This window comes from Dunckerocampus dactyliophorus, chromosome 21, assembly GCF_027744805.1.
Source record: "Dunckerocampus dactyliophorus isolate RoL2022-P2 chromosome 21, RoL_Ddac_1.1, whole genome shotgun sequence".
Taxonomy (NCBI): Eukaryota; Metazoa; Chordata; class Actinopteri; order Syngnathiformes; family Syngnathidae; genus Dunckerocampus; species Dunckerocampus dactyliophorus.
The window spans coordinates 5,060,001-5,080,872 of NC_072839.1; the positions used below are offsets into that span (position 1 = coordinate 5,060,001).

The 20,872-nt window shown below is 40.7% G+C and overlaps 1 protein-coding gene across 3 annotated transcripts in view; it reads right to left on the reverse strand.

Moving 5' to 3' along the window:
• The window catches only part of pex2 (peroxisomal biogenesis factor 2), a 217,769-nt gene that overhangs the window by 190,470 nt on the left and 6,427 nt on the right, over positions 1–20,872 (reverse strand). For all 3 annotated transcript variants that reach the window (XR_008567374.1, XR_008567375.1, XM_054765805.1), the window contains exons 4-5: positions 19,474–19,548; positions 19,316–19,392 (exon numbers count right to left, since the gene is read on the reverse strand). The gene's annotated coding sequence lies outside the window, so the exon portion shown is untranslated. The remainder of the gene's footprint in view (positions 1–19,315; positions 19,393–19,473; positions 19,549–20,872) is intronic.

The following is a 20,872-nucleotide window of genomic DNA, read 5'->3' on the forward strand; positions in this document are numbered from 1 at the left end:
TAAGTTTCAGGAAAATATCAGTTCCCAACTAAAAGGGAGAAAACCAAGCATTACTTTTACTTTGAGGCAAATCTTTTTTTACTTTTGTGCCAGCTCAAATATCTAAACAACTATTCCAACATGAAAAACACAAAAAGGGGGCTGTTTTACATCAAAATAATATATTTACAAATATAACACCATGAACTATTTACAATTTTCTTATTTGGAACTGAACTGTGTGTGTGCATGCAGGTCTGTGCGCGTTACTTGCACGTGCGTTAATTTCCCTACAATGCGTAACCTTCTGCATGCCTCCATGCTCTCTCACTTCCTCCTTCCTGTGATGTGTGATTCCGCCATTGCCAAGCTCTTACCAAATGCACTTCTGCCACCTTGCGGCCATTTGTATGGCTTAGAATTGCCCTAAAAGTGACATCCATTAGTGGGGAGTTGCGTCGCACACCTCTTTTTGCCTCTCAGGCAAAAAAACTTAAGACATAAATATGTTGTTGGGAAACACTTATTTTGCTTATAAAGCCTTCTGAAAAAAACTCCAAAAAGCGCCAACAAGGCTCCATTTAAATATAACATGCCGTGCATATTAACCAAGCTACAGCGACATTGCTATTAATTATTATTATTATTAACATTGTTACACCGGTGGAACTATGTTCCTGGCGTATTGACATCTTGCCACACCACGCCACCTAGCTACTAGCCAGCTAGCAACTCGCTTCACCACACACTCGCCCGCAGCACGTCATCGCCGCGTTCTCAATTCCTCAGGTTACTACCAAATGGTAACGCTACATTTTGGAGCTGCCGTTACTGCTGCTGCTGTTGTTTTTGGTTTTGGAAAAGTTAAAGCAGTAGAGTTTAAGTGTAGGCGTTCGTTTCTGTGTCGCTACGTGAAAGGAAGTTCCGGTAATGCTTAAAACTACGACCAAACTACAATAAGTTACTATACTATACTAAAATACTATAAGTATTACATGTTATCATGAAAGTACCTGTTACTACATGGTCACAGCATCAAACCTTGTTGGAGGTGTTTTAATAGTGGTCTTTGTAGGCGGTGTCCCATTACGTGCAGTTATGATCTCTCTTTATCTGTTTTTATATCTTTAGAAAGCACAGAAAAGAGAAAGACGTGTGTTCATGTCGCACGTAAGCATTGTGTATGATGGGCAAAATTCCCCCCAAAAAAGTGCAGTTTTCTTTTAAGAGCACATGGGTGATCTTAATCATAATGCTAATTTCCGCAGTCCCATGACTTTTTATTTGCATATTACAGCCATTCTACATTAAGATAGACGCCATTAATGTCACGGCAAACTAAATGTTAGTGAGATAGAGTTAACAGTGTATGGATTGTGCGTGTCCGGCGATTGAAGGGGAGGAAGCAATGGTCCCTTTTAATCAATGTGAGTAATATTTGTGTCCAAGAGCCGGGGACCAGCCACATTATCATGTCAAGTTACAAATTAAAATGCCTGGTCGCTAACAGGCTGGGGATTTAAATGGGCCATCATGGCCATCTAAGTGTTCTAATGACATTTTTCGCCCTGCCAGACAATTAATTCTATCAATCTGCATAACCTTTCCCAAAGCTCACAAAACAATGGCATTTTGATGGCGGGAAATGAATGGAGTCCAGCGGAAAAGTATGCACAAGCAATCATTACATTATTTAACAAATGTATAATTGGATTTTGATGCCCGGGTGTCCGCCTCTGGAGCACCAGCTCCGGCTAATTCAATCTGCTAAATGTAATCACGAGAAACACTCTGCAATCATGGCCGCCGTGTAAACACCGCTTGGCGCTCCTCGCCGTTTATCTGCAGGCCTCGCTGTCTCGTCTTCCCCTCTTTATTTCCATCACTTCTCAAGACATTCTCCCATGCGCCGTTTAATGAAAGTTAAGGTTGAGTTCCGTTTTGGACCTCGAGTGAATTGGCCAAAAGCAATTTGGCAGAAAGCAAGCACTTCTAGACACATGAACTGCTCGCCTCCTCGCTTTTCATAAATTAGGGGTGGAAGGCTTCCATCAGACGGGTTCTCTGAGGGATTGGGAAGGTGCTAAGCGTGTCTGCCTTTAACGGAGGTGGAAAAAAACAGACTAATTCATTAAGCATTGATCACCCCAAATGACAGTAAAGTGCTTCGACATTTAGCGGACAAATAACTGACAAATTGGCACACAGATTTTGTACATTTCCAACTCTTTAATGGCTAAAGTACAGAGCAAAAAGGCAATAAAACTCTTTGCAGACAAGCAGATGAACCCGCCGCCAGACCATTACGCTGACCACTCCTTGCAGCTAAACGCCCTTAATGTCTTAAACTGTGGGCAAGGGCTGCTCTAATGCTGCATTTTGGTGAGTGTTTCTTACTTTTTCATAGAAATTACGTGTCTTATTTGATTCTCTTAAATGCAGTTTGTAATAGGAGCCCCATTATGCAGTGGGCCAATGAAGCCATTACAAAGGGTCATGCTTAAAGTACCTGAGTATGTATTTGAGTAAATGTGCTTAATCTTGGAAGGGCTAATATCATTTCGATCAACACTGCACCCTCTTTCAGTCTGTGTGATGAATACTGATATGACCTCATTATTGTATCATCACAGCTCCGGCTGCAGGTCTAGCTGTACGCTTTAACACAAAAACTTGCCAGTGCATCAAAATACAAGCATTGCACGACTGGACGTATATTTTTAACAAGTTTAACTTTAGTTGAAGTAGTTCTGTGGTGTCAGTCAACACAGGAATGCTGGCAGACTGTCAGCGATATATGAAATCTGACAACGTATGTTTCAATCCAATTTATGACGCAATACGATTTGATCTTGTAGCTCCAGTTTCACTTATCACAAAACTCTTCCTTTGTGAGAAGTCATTTGGCGGTGTAACCCGCCTGGTTCAACTAGCAATGCATTCCGCCAAGGCTCGAACCAGGGGGCTGCAGAATGAAAGTCGAGAGCGCTAGCTATGGATCCAAAACACCAAGCTGTCAACTGGATGTCTAGCGAGATCATTAAGGTGTCGGGGAGTGAATGTATAAAGCTCTTTTGTCCGTCCATCTATGGTCAGATCGAGGGGGCAGCAGCCTAAGCAGAGAAGCCCAGACTTCCCTCTGGGCTGTGCATCTGGGTCATTCCCAGGCCAGCTGAGAGACATTGTCTCTCCAACATGTCCTGGGTCTTCCCCAAGGCCTCCTGCCGGTTGGACGTGCCTTGAACACCTTCCGAGGGAGGTGTCCAGGATGCATCATGACCAGATGTCCGAGACATGTTAACAGGAGGAGCAGCGGCTCTACTCCAAGTTCTCCTGGATGACGGAGCTTCTAAACTTATTTCTACGGGAGAGCCCAACCACTCTACGGAGGAAAAGTAATTTTGGCCGCTTGTACCCACGATCTTGTCCTTTCTGTCAGTATGCAAAGCTCATGAGCATAGGTGATGGTTGGAGCAGACAGAGCTGACACTCCACCATATTCAGGGCATGAACCATGGACCCAGATACTGATTCTTATCTTGGCCACTTCAAACTCGGCTGCGAACCGATCCAGCGAGAGCTGAAGGTTCCAGCCTATGAAGCCAGCAAAAGCAAAAAGCAGACACCCAATCCTGCAGCCACCCTCCTTTGTCTTTTCTAGGGAAAAATACAGTCAGATGTTGGTTCAAAACGGTATATACTAGTAAATGACACATTTTCCCATGACAATCCTCCAGCGGGTTTTTATTTTTCCCACTTTACCACATTGACTATGTGTCCAAATGCCAAGGCATCCGCCCAAGCGACCAATGAGCGGGACCTGCAGTTCGCCCTGATCCTATGGTCCCATTATTCTTAAGATGTCCATGCTCCTCCTCAGGTCTCTGGTTAACGTCCTAGTCTTGTAGCCATAAAGTATGACCGGGAGAACTAGCACTCATCGTCCTAGTTTGTAAATATCTGTAACACTCGGGTTCATGGACTCAATTACACCCCATGCTGGGCCCAGACAGCTTGTGGACTTTGAGCATAGTCACGAATTGAGTGGATTTTGCTGCCAAGGTACATGAACGTGCATACAATGTTACTAATGATGCCAATAAAAACTTAAATTGCAACAATTGTTCCAGACACAAAAACTGCACAAGGCTGTGGTCAGTATCTGAAATGAAATCACAGAATGCCTGGATTTTGAATGTCCAAGACGCTCCGATTCCTGAGACACCTTCTCCAGAGCATGGACACCAACTATCACAACAACATCAGTAAAGCCAAGGTAAGTACTCTGCTTCAGTCGAAGACTTCCCAGTATGATCCAACACCCAGTTCATACCAGGTTTTGAACAGTGTGGGGAAACTATGAATTAAGGCCAGAAACATTCCTTCATCATTTTCATGTCTCGCTTTCTGTCTTGATGCGAGTTCTCTGTTTGTGCTGACTGTTTTTCTTCCTCATTTCTCTCCTTCTATCTCTCTGTTGGCATCTTCCCATTTCTCGAACTCAAGCGCCCGCTGATAGATTTTGTGTGTGAGAAGATGTGATAGCGGCACAAAGGGATTCTAAAACAATACCTCTTCAAGCAGTGGCTCAGGAAAAGGTGGTAATGATTTACAACCTGTGGAGACTCAACAACTCAGGTTTCCTCATCTCATGTCGTAGCCCACAGATGAAGTGATGCCCTTGGCCTCTTTGTGCGGTAGTCTGGTGTTGCTTTTTAACCCATTTTTTGCATTTTGTTTTTGGCTCCTGGTAGTGTTTTTTTATACAAGTTGGAGACAGTTTCAGCCAACTTACTTATGAATGAGAATGTCTGATATCGGCCGACCGATAACGATATTGGCATAGTAAGTACATCAGGCGTATTCCTTTCATACTTCTAATCTACTGTCACACCTCAGGAAGAATCACTCTGAGTCATTGTTGTTTATTATATCTAATGTGCAGACAATACGATAGAAATGAAACTTTCATTTCATTTCATGTTCAATTCTAGCACTCGGACGCAAGACACAATTATCTTGGCTGCACTTTTGTTCTTGGCCGTTTATCGTCTATCGTTAAGGTTAAAGATCTTACCATTGACCATGTGACAAGAGCTGCTCCTATGAAAGTGACAGTGATAACTAAGCAACGTTCTGGAAGACCAGGATCTACGCTGTATCCCAGTGAGCCTTGTGTTGATTCAGGAAGTGTTCGTATAGACTCAGCACCTTCTGCAGATTCTCCTGCCTCTTCTACGTCCTCCTCCCAATAAACCACAGCGATAAAAGTAAGTTCTTTTTTTATTATAGTTCCATTTAATTCTTGTATAGTAATTACTGGGTTTTCTTTACCGTATTTTTTGTCCTGCTGTTAAATTGGGTTCAAATTGGGACTTGATTTATACTAAAACTCGACGTAGGAACCTGAGCACAAAGTACAACCATTAATCAATCAAAACTGAGCATCATCATGTTCATAAAGGCAGAACTTAGGACACAGCTCCTGTGACTGTATACCATAATGTTGATGTTTTGCATCCATTTGTGTTTATTATCTACTGTTGAAGTAGAAACTTTCTGTAATGGATGCCGCAAGACTGCCACTGCACACTCTTTAGAATTAATGCGGTTATGTTTTAGTAATATTGAAATATCAGACAAAAAAAAAACGCTTAATGCATCAGCTCAGACTCCTTACTACTTTTTTTATTTGAAAAAAAAGAACCCCCGCTGTTAGCTTCAGTGCAGCCGAGAGGGAAGGAAATATCTTTGAAAAGTTACTTTGAGAACTCTAATGGCACTTATTGCTCTTACCGAATTATTGTTGACACTGTGTGAAGAGCAGGCTGTCAAAAGGCAATGTTGCAACTAAAGTCCCCGACGTTCTCACTCCCTCCAAATGACGCAAATAAGACAAGAGACGAATGATTAATATGATTGCATGAGGAGCAGGACTGATTGATGGTTGGCCTAAAAATAATGTATTTTGCATCACAAGCCAAGAGGAGCAGAAAAGTAAAAGTTTGGGGGACTCGCAGGAGTTGGTGCAATATTGACAGTAGCATGTGTGATGTGTGTGACTTCAAGGCTACAATTACTTTGAGCGTTTTTTATTTAATACCTGCTCATGTTATCTCTGGAGAGGAAGAATCCAGTTTTTGGGAAGGATTGGGCAAATGCAAAGCAGAGCTGCACACCTTCAAAGAGTGCTAAGTTCCTCTATGAAACAATGGAATATTTGGCTTCTTATGCACATCATGGGGCTTTCGTGCCTCTATTGTTCGTGACAGGCCCGACTGGGAAGGTCTAAGAGGCTTTTTTTTGGACCCCACTGGACATCCTTGAACTGGGACCAATCAGAATGCATAATAACAAGCTGAGCGATCATTCAGGAACAGCAGGGATTTTGCTATCGGGATGATCCATCTTGGAGACATCCTGGATGCTTTTTTTTTTTTTCTTTATTTCCACAAGAGGCCATTTTTGCTCACTGCTGCTGTTTCCTCACTAAATGACAGCTTTGCTGCCGCCATTAACACGCATGCCCCTGAAACGAGTATTATAGTTTAATTCCTACCATGAAAAGCTTCCAGGAGCCGGCTGCAAAGACAAGACAAGCTCTGAAGGCCTCATTGCTTGTGTGGTGCGTCGACTTAATGGCAAATGGATGTAATTCGAATTTCAGGCGAGGCAGCAAGATCTTATCTTGCAGATAAATGAATTAATATTTTACACTTCAGCTGGATTTTTTTCTACCCTCCTCCTTGCTTTGAGGAGGCTAAAGTTGAAGGGAGAGTCAAGTAAATTAAGAGAAAGAGAATAAGAGAGAAATAAGGGCTATGGGATGTGAACTCGCCTAATGTTATTCAGAGGCAGCGAGTCATGTAAGAGAAAAGGATCTTTTCTTGTACCAGTCAAGGACATTATCTGCTCCTGCTAGCAGTTATTAGCATTAGCATTTATATATTCAATGCAATTTTGAGGTCTGGTGATACTCGGCGAGGTCAGGAGAGAAAAGCGAAATGAGGGAGCGAGGATATGAAAAGGTCTTTTCTCTAGTGTGCAATCGGCGCTAAGCGGGACAGAATGAGCAATAAGGTAAAACACGAGGACGTTTCGTGCGGTGAAAAATCAGAAACCTGAGAGCAGGTGACTCAATATTACGGCCCGAGGGACCGTGTGTTGTCACACAGTGAAATGAACAGGGACGGAACACTGACTACAATAACGGTGCCAACACAAACATGACAGCACAACATGCAACAGGTAAGGAAACACACACAGGGCAACTGCTACTACTGTACATCAAGGTCACCAAACATCCTCTTTTTCCATGACATGTCCTGTTTTCACACCCTGTCCTTTAGCAAGTGATGAAAATGTCCTGGTTTTCATTGATATTCATTAAATTGAGCGGCATTAACGCTGCATGTGACGTAATCCCAGAGAAGCTGAGAAAGTCAGTGTTTTGCAAGTCTCAAGTCAAAACAAGACAGCTCGAGTCAAATCCAAAGTCGTAGGCTTGACATTTGAGTCCTTACAAGTCATAAGTGCCGTTAGCTCATTCAATACCAAGAACGTACTGATACGTTTTTATAAACCCGAACGTCCGATTCCAACAACGTATGTACACTTTTTCTTTTGCGCGAGAGGCTAAAGGGGATGCTGATGCAACACCTCACCAATGGATTAGGCTTCAGAGCAATTTTAATGCCATAAAAGCAGCCATTGGGAGTAATGACAGCACTGTAGTCCAATAACAGCGATTTACCCCCCACTTGGTCTCCTAAGTCCAGTTCTGGTCAGATTTCCCTGATGAAGAACGTAATTCCACTTAGTTGCTGGGGACAATTAAGTAAAGAGTTTGGCTTCTCAAAACAATATGCATTCAAAAGATTGATACATTTGCATCACAAACGTGCCTACTCAAAAAATATCAGACCTCACAAAACGCTCAGCGTTACACGTGTGTGAGTGTCTTCATCACATACGCATGAACACACAGGCGACAGTGCGCAGGGATACGGCGGGAGACATATAAATAAACATGTAACTTTAGCACCTTTTTACAGAACAAGCACCGCAAGGCATGCTGGGAAGCCGGAAAGCACTCCCAGCCTCACCCAAAATTATGTTTAAGACCCCTGCCTTAGAACAAAGCCCAAATTGATCCAGTGTGATAATATATTGTAAATTATTTGCTGGATTAAAAGATGCATCTCTGCGTTTAAGACCCTTGTGTTGTTGTAACATTGATGGGTCAGCTTGCATTCACAGCAAATGGGTTGAATAATTGAAGATTGGCTGTTAAATTGTGTTGCCCACGAACGAAACACACATACAAATACGTAAAGTAAGTCCACTAATGGGTTACCCCTCGCCGTCGGCAGGTGAAAGGTCATTCGCTAAAGCACTCAAATTCAAGCTGTCCAATCCGAAAGGAAATAAAAGACAATTGCAATCACTGGTTTCCGTGCTCACAAGCCGAGCCATTACGCTACATTATTCACCAGTATTCAAATTGGACCTACGGTCCAAAGACGACTAGTCCCTTTTGCGTGCGGGATGTCGCAGCCAGCGTGTGTTCACAGGAGATGTGCATTAAGAGCCCGGAAAACAATATGGGCTTTCTCTGTCGAGACAAAACATCCACTTCAAAAGCTTCCGTCACAATGCAGAGCAGCGACAGAGAGAGAATGAGGAGCCGGGTATTAATCTTTTATCCGCATTCATTTTTCAGTTTAGCGTTAAGATTATCACCTTGGTGAACATTTGCAGGCACCCAATCAGCGCTTCAAGTACTACAGAACCTCCAAATTCCAACATCATTCGTTGCATTTTCTATTTTTCCATAGTGAAATCATTTTACTCTGTTTAGTAACTGTTTAAGTGCTATTCTGTAATGCAAGCATAAAGAGACATTATCCACTGTGCAATAAAACTAAAATAAAGTAAAACCATTTACAGTGTGGAAATGTATAGGCATTTTTGGAATGAATAAGAATCTACTACTTACTCTGATTGTGCGTACTCAGGTTGTGCAGCGGGGCCGCCTCTGCACAACTAAGGCTGCGAATACCTGGGTTACTTCCCCTTGCCCCTGACTTAGAGGTCTCGTCCCTCAACGGGGGAGATTTAACCGTTTAAACGGAGTAGTCGGGTAGGGAGGTGCGCCTGAGGGTCTTGCACCACCTCGGTAACTAGGGTTTAAACAAGATGTTTTGTTTGTAATTATCGTATTGAAACGAATACAGTCAGACACACATGATTCGGTTTTCAAAAAAAAATTTGTTTGCCAAAATTTCTCCCCGGTTTTCATACTGTTAGATATTACGATTTAGATTCAATCTAGTAACTTCTCATAGAAACCCTTCTTGACACACACACTCCCATAGCACAGAGCTGCACTTACATATAACTGATGGAAAAAATACTGGGAGAAGAGGCAGACGCACCAAAGATGCATTGTTCTCACTCTCACACACAAGCTTAACAATTCACTTCCACACAAACGTAACTTTCACTTTCTAGAGGGGCGCAGCAACTGCTTTATACGCGCTGTGCGCCCGTCATTCTGGGCTCTTCATCAATCTTCCTTGTCAGTGCTAAGAGTCCAGCACTGGAACCGGCTCTTATTTTTTCGTACAATTTGAATAGTGTGATCATTGACTACTTCTTCCATAGCAATGCGGTCCAAAGGACCAGGAAGAAGTTTCATTTTGTACAGTATTGTAACAAATTACTGTACTGTATCGTTCCGCGGAATCGACTACCCAAAAACAAGCACCCTACACGTCGATGACTCTCACTGTCCGTGAATATTTATTGAGTACGACTGCTAAATAATCCGCATGGTGTTGCCAGTAATTTGATAAAGACGGTGACAAACACTACTGGTCAACAAAGAACTCATCTCAGATAACAAAGGCGGTGTCCCCTCTCTGCTCCTCGCCGTCTTCGCCAACAAGAGTCTTCAATAAAAGTAAAAGATATGTTAAAATTTTCATGTAATCACCGATAATGATGCTGCATTGTTTTCTCTATGCAAAGCTACTGTATTATTATTCCCGACATGTATGTCAATATTTGTGGGTGTCTGGAACTGGTTAATTGCATTTACATTATTTCCAATGGGGAAAAATTGCTTTGGTTTTTGTACGTTTTACATCTGACCTTTTGAAAGAAAACCGAGCTACCGCCACTGTATCCTTTTTCAAATCCCTTTGTGGAAAATAGATTTTTAACACAAAATCAAGGATTTATTTTAAAATCGTATTTTCAATCAGTGAACAGCAACTGGTAGATTTCCATGAAAAACAGTTGTTTGATGTTTCCGCTTTATTGATCACTATTTTCTTTAAATTAGCATCTGTTCGATGTTATTGTTACACCTTTAGATTCAGGCTATCACCTCAGTCCATTTTCAGGCTAATAGCGTCTCACAGAAGGCCTTCTTGACAGACACACACTCACATAGCACAATCAGAGTTGCACAACACTTAGGTATGGCTCATGGAAAAATACTGGGACAAGAGGTTCTCTCTCTCTCTCTCTCCCACTCTCTCACACACACACACACACACACAAGCTTAATTTTCACTTTCACTTTCTAGAGGAGCGCAGCAACTGCTTTATATGTTCTGTACACCCATCATTCTGGGCTCTTTGTCCATCTTCCTTGTCAATGTAGAGTCCAGCGCTGTAACCAAATATATTGCTCTTTTTTTTCCTACAATTTGAATAACTTTTGAATTGTGTGATCATTGACGACTTCTCAGATAGCAAGAAAAGCCAAGTAAAGAAGTCGTTTTTACACATTTTAACTCCTCTTTTGTTGTTTGCCATATATATCATATTTTTCCAGTTTGTCTGTTTTGCCATGTCGCTGGTATGCATGAGTGACAGGAAGAAAGCTCCGATTCACTTGGGGAGAAGTGGTTTGATGCCACCTGGAGGACCCTGAATATTATTTTTCACACTTTTTTTCCTCCAGTAAAAAATACAATCTTATATTCACACGCTTTTGGGATGCAGTGTGTTCCATTTCTGGTCCTGTGGTTAATACTTGCTAACACTTGTCCTGTTAAGTTTGCCTTTTGAGACATATTCTGGTTGAACCTCAAATTTGGGGCGTCATTTCTGGCGGTCGTGGGTGTTTTTACTGCCGTTTTCCTTTCTGTTGGGATGCTGGCAGTGTCGAGGGAGGCTCATTTGCACACAAACCTGTGTCCTAGCCAGTCGGTGTGCGGTTGTATTAAGTGGTAGGGGGCAGAGGAGACACAGCAAGGGGGTGCTGGTGAGAGAGGGGAGTGGGGTGTGGGGGTGGGGGGTGGGGTGCAAGTTCTCTCTCTACTGAGGCTGACTTTGAGATTGTTATTATCATTTTCAAAGCATCAAAAGCTTTCTCGGGCGCTTTCTCTCACTCTCTCGCCATCCAAGCTTAAAGAGATGAAAGTTTGCCTTTGTTCCATCCCCTGCTACATTACCTCTATGCATTAGGCCTCCTCTTTATCCGTGAAATTACCTTTTAGCTTTCTCATTCAGCGCAGGCAGCCTGCATGCGACGAGATGGCGCGCACTTTTTCCACCACATCATAACCACCACCCCTCCCATACCTCCCCCCCACCCCTCCCCGGCAAAGATTGTTGCATGTGCAGTTTGATTTTGTCTACACCTCACCCCTCCCCATTTTCCCCAGTAATATTGTATTTATCTCCCTCCGCGTAAGGTCCATCTGTCCCTTCATTATATGCTTAGTAGCGTTGTTTGATCGCTCTATCTGCAAACCAAACACGAGGCTCTGTGTTTTTGGCCCAATCATGCAGATGGCTGCGAGATGACGGCTGAGTTGCTCAAAGAGCCACTTTTTTTGCCTCTTAAGGTTTCTTTGAAGCTGACAGGAAGCACTTCAGAGTGGGAGAAGTACCTCACCTTCTCTATCTACACATCTTATCTATTGTTGGAAGTTGAGAATTCCCAAGATGAATTTAACAAAGTCAAATGATTACAATTTTAAATCAGATTAATCACAGTTTATGAATAATTAATCCTGATTCAACATCATTTGCAACTATGTCTGAAATATGACCATTTTCACTGTATTTCATTCATTGAAAAACAGTAATCCCTCACCACTTCCCACTTCGAATGTCGTGGCTTCACCGTTAATAAATCATTGCTGTGTTGTGGTCGAATATGTACCTATTATAAGTCAAAATATACGTTTATTAAAGAAAACTGCACGTATTTTTGGTCTAAATGAAGCATTCTGAAGCATAAAAATGGATACATTAACTCAAATGTAAGACATTCAGAGGATGCATTCAAAGACGTGATGATATGTGGTGTTCTACACCTGTCACTAGGTGTTAGTAATGTTAAACTTATGAGATAATAGCCACCGCGGGAAGTACTGTACAGAAACAGGAAGTTAAAAAAGGAACAACACGGAACTCTCCAAATGGTAGCGTGTGAGTTTATATTAGGTCTTATGTCTTATTTTCCCTTATGACTACTATATTGGGTAATACGAGTGTAAAGGGGATTATATGGGTGTTATTTCATGGCTACAGGGCTCTAATGTAAAAAAAACAAAAACATTTAGAACATTGTTAACATGGCTTTCTATGCTCTAACTATGTAAACATTCCATTTATTAATCATTAATTAATCATTATTAATCACAGCATCTACAGTCATACTGGAGATGACGCAACTGCACATTAAAAGATGTTTTTATGGCAGTTTTAAGCCATAAAAACAGCAGAAGTTCATTTGATAAGAGCTCGGCATGCATCTTTAGCATGTAAAAACACACTTGACAGCGAGGAGGAAGTGGACGAGCATGGAGGAGTGTAGCGTGCTGGAGATTATGCATGGTAGGGAAATTTTAACGTATGCACACGCACCCACACAGTTTAGTTGCAAATGTGAACATTATAAATACGTAGTTCATGGTGTTATATTTGTAAATACATTGTCACTTTAGGTAAAGCAACCAGTTTTGTGTTGTTTATGTTGTGGTATAGTTGTTTAGGCATTTGAGCTGTCACAAAAGCAAAATATTTTTGTGAAAGTGAAAGTTATGCTTAAAAAGTATCTTTTCACAAAAAGCTGTTTTTCCCCTCCCTTTTTTTAGTTGGGAACTGATATTTTCCTGAAACTTATCCATGTTCTACTGCTGATTACTAAAGATCCGAAAAAGGGAGAAACAAACTTTTTTTTTTCCTGATGAAAGACGAGAGTCTAATCTTTCTTTCGGTAGGTTCCATGTTTATTTAGCCATAGAACACAATATTCTGTGTGCCTTGAAAAAAACAGTCAAAATCGTCTAAAATGGCCGCTACTGAAGGGGTTGTCTTGAATGAGTTAATCATCATAGCCCTTTTTCTTTCTTTGGTTCAAATAACCAACATTTACCAATAGGAAGTACCTTTCTTACTCATAGCCAGGGTATGTCTCTGCGAAACCGTACACACGAGTGAAGTTTCCTTCCTCGTTCATAAACTCATCTCCAGATGAGCACTTCTACTGCGGCCATTATTTGGCCCCAAGACAGACTTAATCATATACAAATGAGCAAAAGTGTATATTTGTACAGACACCGGAGATCCGCACAGACAGACGAGATATGCACGCACATCTTCTACACAGCCGGAATGACTCTCCCAGACTAATGTAATTAATAGCTTTTTATCCATGTAGAATTTGAAATGAAGATGTAAATTGTTCGTTTAACATAGCCATAGGACATGGAGGCTTCTGCTGTCAAAGTCAATTACAGACTCAGCATAGTTCCAGACTTTATGAAAACCTAATCAAGATGTGCCGTGTGTGCGTGTGTGAGTGTGTGTGCACGCGCGCGAACATGCACCGCAAGCTTACCCACATGCATATATCTTCTATCTCGGTACAAGCGCTCTTACATTGTTTCTGAGCACTTTTTGCTGATATAAAAAGATCTACATGACACATCTCATCAGAGATAAAAGTTGCTTGGGATTTAACTTCCTGTGTTGTGGGGGTAGGGGGAATCATCTTTGAAAAATATTTGGACTTTTAATTCCTCCGAGGGTGGCGTTCTATTTTATTCAAGCCGGTGTGTGTGTTGAGCTGTTAGTACCATGCATTCACCGTTTCTCCATCTTTTTCTTTGAATGGGTGGACCATAGAGGAAAGAAATGTTAAGTTTATATGGACATAAATACGCATTGACCCGAATATAAGACGAGATTCATTTCTGGAAAGTTCCTCAACAGATGTTTGATGGCGGCTTCATTGATCACCTTTATCTTACAATTCACATCATAACTCCTCTTCTGTTGTTTGCCAACTTGCCCAACCTTTGAAACTTTTTCCTGAGCAGTGACTCGCTAGCGGAGAAGTCATGTGGCGCCACTTGCTGGCCTCCAATATAAGAAAATGAGACCTTTTTTTCCCAGGTAAAAAATGCTGTCTTTATGTGGGTCGACGTGGTATTACAATTTGAACTTAAAGGGATAGTTTGGATTTTTTGACATGAAGTTGTATGACATCCCACCTCCATCAGCAGTGTAGTGCATCGACAGTGACTTTTCACCCACTTTGTCCCGTGAGCCGAGTTGTGGTTGGTTTTCGTTGTGGAGGAAAGTAGTTCCAGCTAGTTGCTGGGGTCTCTGAAGGTTAAGCGTTTTGCTTCTCAAAACAATATGCCTGACAACAAAACTGTTGTCCAAAAAAAAAAAAGTCAGGCCTCTCAAATGCTAGGCGTTCTTTTCTCTCCGTTCGTATCAGTATGCGCTGCCGCGTCGCAGCCGTCTTCATCCGCGCATGTAAACACTGGAACACATGCACAACAGCGGACAAGCAGCAGCGCGCAGTAATACTGTTGGTATGATGTTCTTTTTCTGAAATGCGGCGTTACTTTTATGCCGGATGTAACGGGACACACACCTTCCAAAAAGTTCAACTTATGTCTCCTCAGATATATTTCAGAGTATTTTCCCAAAAAGGTCTTGGGGATCATCAAGAGGTTTTCTGGCAAACCCGAGATGAGCCTTAATGTTCTTTTTGTTCAGTGGTTTTGGTCTTGGAATTCTGCCATGCAGGCCATTTTTGCCCAGTGTTTTTCTTATGGTGGAGTCATGAACACCGACCTTAACTGAGGCCTGCAGTTTTTTTGGATGTTGTGGGGTCTTTTGTGACCTCTTGGATGAATCGTCGCTGCGCTCTTGGGGTCACTTTGGTTGGCCGGACTCTCCTGGGAAGGTTGACCACCGTTCCAAGTTTTCGCCATTTGTGGAGAATGGCTCTCACTGTGGTTTGCTGGAGTCCCAAAGCTTTAGAAGTGGCTTTATAACCTTTTCCACACTGATCTCAATTAATCCCAGTTAAATTGTTTTTATTTTTCATTTAAAAATTGCATTTTGTGTTCAGCTGTGTTGTCAGTGACTAATATTTAAATTTGTTTGATGATCTGAAACCTTTAAAAGTGTGACAAACATGCAAAAAAATGAGAAATCGGGAAGTGAGCAAACACTTTTTCACACCACTGTAGATTAGATATTGAGCATCTCTATTATGAATGCAATTCATGACTCAGCATGTTAGCATAGTTATAAATGTGTCCTATAACTTACAGCATCTAAATAGGATGGTCATATCTAGTTGTTCAGGGGAAGCATAAATGTCAAGTGTACTGTTATTATACAATAAAAGTTGGCCGTATTGAATTCAGCGTGTTCCAATCCATTGTACACAAGTAAACATGCACTGTGAAGACACCCTATGAGGCAAAAAAACACATTTTGACACCTATAAACTTGAGAATAAAACCGTGTTTATTGCTCAGAAAGTGGAAAAAAAAACTTGTCAAAGTTTCCACCAGAACATGTCACGCTAACGGACACAAATTGTGTTGACAGAACTCAAAATAGTCAAATGAGCTCATTGGCGTAAAAGCATGCAGGCGGAGGTTTGCTTGTGTGGAAAGTCATTTGTAAACGCCCAGAGTAGCCATTCATGCTCAATGATTTAGGACTTTCAAAACACATTTCTAGCTCATTTGAATAATAATGGTCATAAAAAGCATTGCCTGAGGCGCTGCAAGCATACATCAAGTGACGACAAATGCCTTGTGAAGTTGTGGAAAAGGCCCGCAAACACGGAAACAATTAGGACACGCAACTTAATTTGCAAAGGGGATGTTTGTGTGTTCCTGCGTGCTCATTTTAATGAGTTTAAAAGGCAGCTGTCGCGATTGATTGACGAGCGAGCAAGGCGCGCGGTTGAAGTTGGTCCTTTTATTTGTCATATACGGGAACATTAAAAGCACATCCGCGTCTTCAAGCCCGACTTAATCACACCAGGTAGCTGATGATGAGATGCCACGCAAAGGCGGATCAAACGAAGCCATCCACTTAAAACAGATGACCTCATGATTGCCTTACATCAAAACTAGCACGCAATTAGGGCTGAGTAGTGTTCAACAGCCTGCCTTCGCTTTCTACAGAAGCTTTTCATTGTCCGGCGCACTTAGCTGCAAACATCAGTGAGGGGAATCGAGACATAAGTGCAATTACGTTATGTTAGTTTCCCTAAAAAGCCAAAAAAAAAAAAAAAACTGCCATAAAAAGAAAAGTTTTTATATTTAGAAATGTATTGGCTTTGCATGCAAAACCAATATATGAGAGAATTAGCACTTTTAAGCATCGCTGCTATGGCTTACAAGGATTGTTTAGGTAGGTAGGTGACGTTTAGTTTTATTTCTTAAGTAATCCTCTCTGATCTGTTTGTATTGGCAGATTAGCATAATTACAATGCATGGGAACAAATTCATGCCACAAAATATCATTTTGCATGGTTCTGGTTTCCAGATATGCCATACATTTTCATATATAATGAGGTATGACTAAAGTATGACTTGTATAAGCCTAATGCAATTAAGTATTTTACCATAATCAATCAAGCGTGGACATCACAAGAATTTTATAGATTTTTGACTAAATGTGACACAATGTGTCAGAAATGTTGGCGTTACTTAAAAAGCTCTTTTTTTTATGTTGTAGAAATAATATGTTGGAAATTTGGGGGTTATTTTCTTTTTCTTTTTTTTTAATACCTTGTTTTGTTTTGTTTTTTAAATAAACTTTTGCTGAAAAAAAATCTAGTTTATTTAAAAATGTTAATATTTAAAAACATTTTTATAGAAATAATTAGGGCTGTCAGAAATAGCGCATTAATGGCAGTAACTAATATATTTCATTAATTACGTTACATTTTTTTAGCGTAATTAACACACACGCATCATGGCAAGCCACAGCTCTCTATTATGACGGCGCCACAGTGTAGCGCCCCACAGAGTCTCTGATGCTCTTTTAGAACTTTATTCTGACCTGAACACATCAACAGCAGTGCAATTCCAACACCATATATGTACCTCCTACTCCAAACAAACACATTTATAGTCCATTCACTTCCTCATTGTCACGTGACAGACTGCGAGATGCGTTCACAGACACTCCGAACATCACAAATATCGTCGTTATCATCCGTGTATGGGTGGTCTAAATAAAAAGTAATGCAATGAAAATCAATAAGTGGCTCACTTTGTAACTCTTAATGCAGAATTACAATTTTCTGCATTTATGTGCTCGGAAATCACAGAAAATTCACTCAAAACATGTGAATGCATCTTAAATGACTTGGTGTCTTTGAACGCCACTCCTCATTGCTCATAATAACACAGTTAAAAGTCAGATTCAAATGCCCTGCTATTAAAGAAACCAGCATTTGGTAAATGAGCCGACTTATCTCAAGTCTTGTTCATAAATCCACGTTAGTGAGCATTCATCAGTCATACTTCATCCACCACACAGGTGTGGCATGAGTAGACAGGATGATTATTGCACAGGTGTGCCTTAGGCTGGCCACCATAACAGGCCACTCTCAAAATGTTGAGTTTTAGTCTCCCTTTTATTTTTATAGCGCAGCCTGTTGGTAGCATGTCGGCCATCTTTGTGGAATGGACGGTTCCAGTGGCTTTCTTGCCTCATACTTTCCTCATGTAACTCAAATGTGCAAATGTACTTGAAAGGTGTTTTCGTGCTATTATGATTTTGTTGTTGTATATTTAGACAAAGAACAATTGTATTTCTTTCCATGGGGCGTGACTGTCAACAAATCAGCATCCAAAACATGCAGCAATAGGAATTCTTAAATACTCTGCATCTGACATGGATGACAGCTAACTAGTTTTCAGCCATTTTGTCTGGCGCACACTTTCATATACGGTTTGAGCTTGAGTGAAATAAATGTTTTCCCCGTCCCAGAAGCTGTCACACACAGCGGCCTCAGTGATTGGCTTTCATTTTGTGCGTGTAAAAATGACAATTGACACATTTTCGAGCGCCACCGGAGACCGTGTGCACGCATTCAGACGAGCAGATGTGCCGTTTCTACACAAAAAAAACAGACACAGAGGGCAATACCCAACGCCGCTTAGGTGGAGCTGACACAAACAAACAGGACGAGGGAAAAAAAAAAAAAAAAAAAGCCTTGCAGCAAAACAATGCAAAATGAAACCGGATTAATATTTAAATAGATCATTTGCAAGATTGGGATAATTAGCGGCTCATATTCATGTATTCACTTGAGGGGATATCACCATGAAGCGTGTCTACTTATTCAAATAGGATGCAACATGTCACCGGGTCCATATATGCAAATGCACATATGCCACTAATTACGCCGCGCCTGTCACAGAGCCACACAGGCTCCCTGCGAAAAATGTTCAAAGTTGCCTGTGAACTGTTCAACCAGGCTGCTCAGGTCTAATTAAAACACGCTCGTCCCCAAGGCCTTATCAAAGCACCTTGGAAATATGTACATCTCAAATGGAGGAGAATTAGCTAAATAAAGGACCTCCGTCGTGCTTTTAGAAACTTCATTTCTGATGGATTCTCATCGTCCAACCGCCGGGATTTGGGAATATTTTTGACCTGAGGCGAGGGGACTTTTATTTTGACGCCTCCTCCCCCGGCACCGCACTGAACGCGACACCATCGGAATGGAGCTGTGTTTTGACGGTGATTTTATTTATTTCATTTTATTTTTAATGAGCGGTAAAGCTTTGATTACGTTTCACCCAGCGGGTTTGTCTTTCAGCACGCTCTGATCTATACAAGATTTATCATTTTAATGAGAAATGATGAGACAGGACTCCTCACCTGCGGAGCTCAAAGTTTGATTGTTGCTGTCGACAATAAACAAGTATTACATTTTGCACACATCAATACATGAGTGACTATAAGTGGACATACTCATAGCATACATTCATATGGCTAAATACAACTCAAATAAAACCAAAAGACTCACCCTTAGTGGAGCACACGTGGAAGGGGGAATGAAGTCGATGGGAGTCAACTTCATGCATCACACCTTTTTAAACATTCCTAATGCCCATAAAATGGGAAAAGATGTTAACTGTTGGATGATGAGACCAAATAAAACTCAAATTAAATGAAATTACTCACCTTTGGTGGGGAAAAACCAGAAGTGAGATTAGTGGATGGCTGAATCGGAGTCAACTTCAAACGGCGCAATCTCTACTATATTATTGGGAAAAACGTACAAATGTAAGAACAACGTAATAATTGTATTTAAAAAAATAATAAAAATTAATTTTAAAATGAGTGTGACAAAGAAGGTTAGTTAATTTCAGGCAGTGTGATTTTAATATTCTTGAATGGTTGATCAGTGCATGGTCAAATGTATTAACTGCTGTAAAATACATTGAAATCAACTTCAAATCAAACATGGTTGCCAACACGAGTGTAGAAGAGGGGAAGGTGAGTCGACCTCATGCGTCTCACTTTTTTTGCCGTCCTGACTATCGCACAAGTGTGAAAACTTCATGGCCAAATAACACAACTCAAAGAAAAAGTGTTATTATTGGCAGATGAGCGAGAAAGAGGGGATTACTAAAGATGAGACAACTTCATGTGTCGTCCTTTTTTAAATCCATGTCATTCAAACTTAAATTGAAGTCAATTACTGCACAATAAACCTAAATAAAACTAAAATGGAGTAAAACTACTGATTCTTAGTGAAGCAAACACTAAGAGTGGATGGCAAAAGGTGAGTCAACTTAATGTATCATTATTATGTCATTCAAGTCTAAACAGAAGTTAAATTCGCTACAATAAGAATAAATAATATTTCTACGTTCATAAAGCGTAAGTAGAAGTTAATTACTACACAATAAGACTTAAATGAAATAGAATGACTCATTCTTAGTGATGCAAACAGAGGAGATTGCTAAAGGAGAGTCAACTTAATGTATCATTTTTTACATCCATAAATGTCATTGAGCGTAAATAGAAGTCAATTGCTCGACAGCAAGACTACTAACTAAAACAAAAATGAAGTAAAAGTACTCACTTAGTGATGCAAACACTAAGAAGGAATTGCTACAGGTGAGTCAACGTAATGTAGCATGCTTTTTTTACATCCATGAATGTAATTTGAGCGAAAATAAATTAATTACTCGACAAGAAGACAAAATCGAACTAAAATGGAGCAAAATTGCTGCTTTGTCGTGAAGCAAACACAGAGAGGGGAGGGCTAAAAGGTGATTCAACTTAATGTCATCATGCTTTTTTTTTTTTTTTTTAGACCCATAAATGTCATTCATTCATTACTCAACAACAAGCCTAAAAACTAAAATGAAGCAAAATTATTCCTTGGTAGTGACGAACATTGAGAGGACATTGTTAAATGTGAGTCAACTTAATATATAATTCTTTTTTTTTTTTTAAATCCATAAATGTCATTCAAGTGTAAACAGAAATTAATTACTTAACAATAAGATTGAACTAAACTAAAATAAAGCAAAATTACTCACTTAGTGACGCAAACACAGAGGTGATTGCT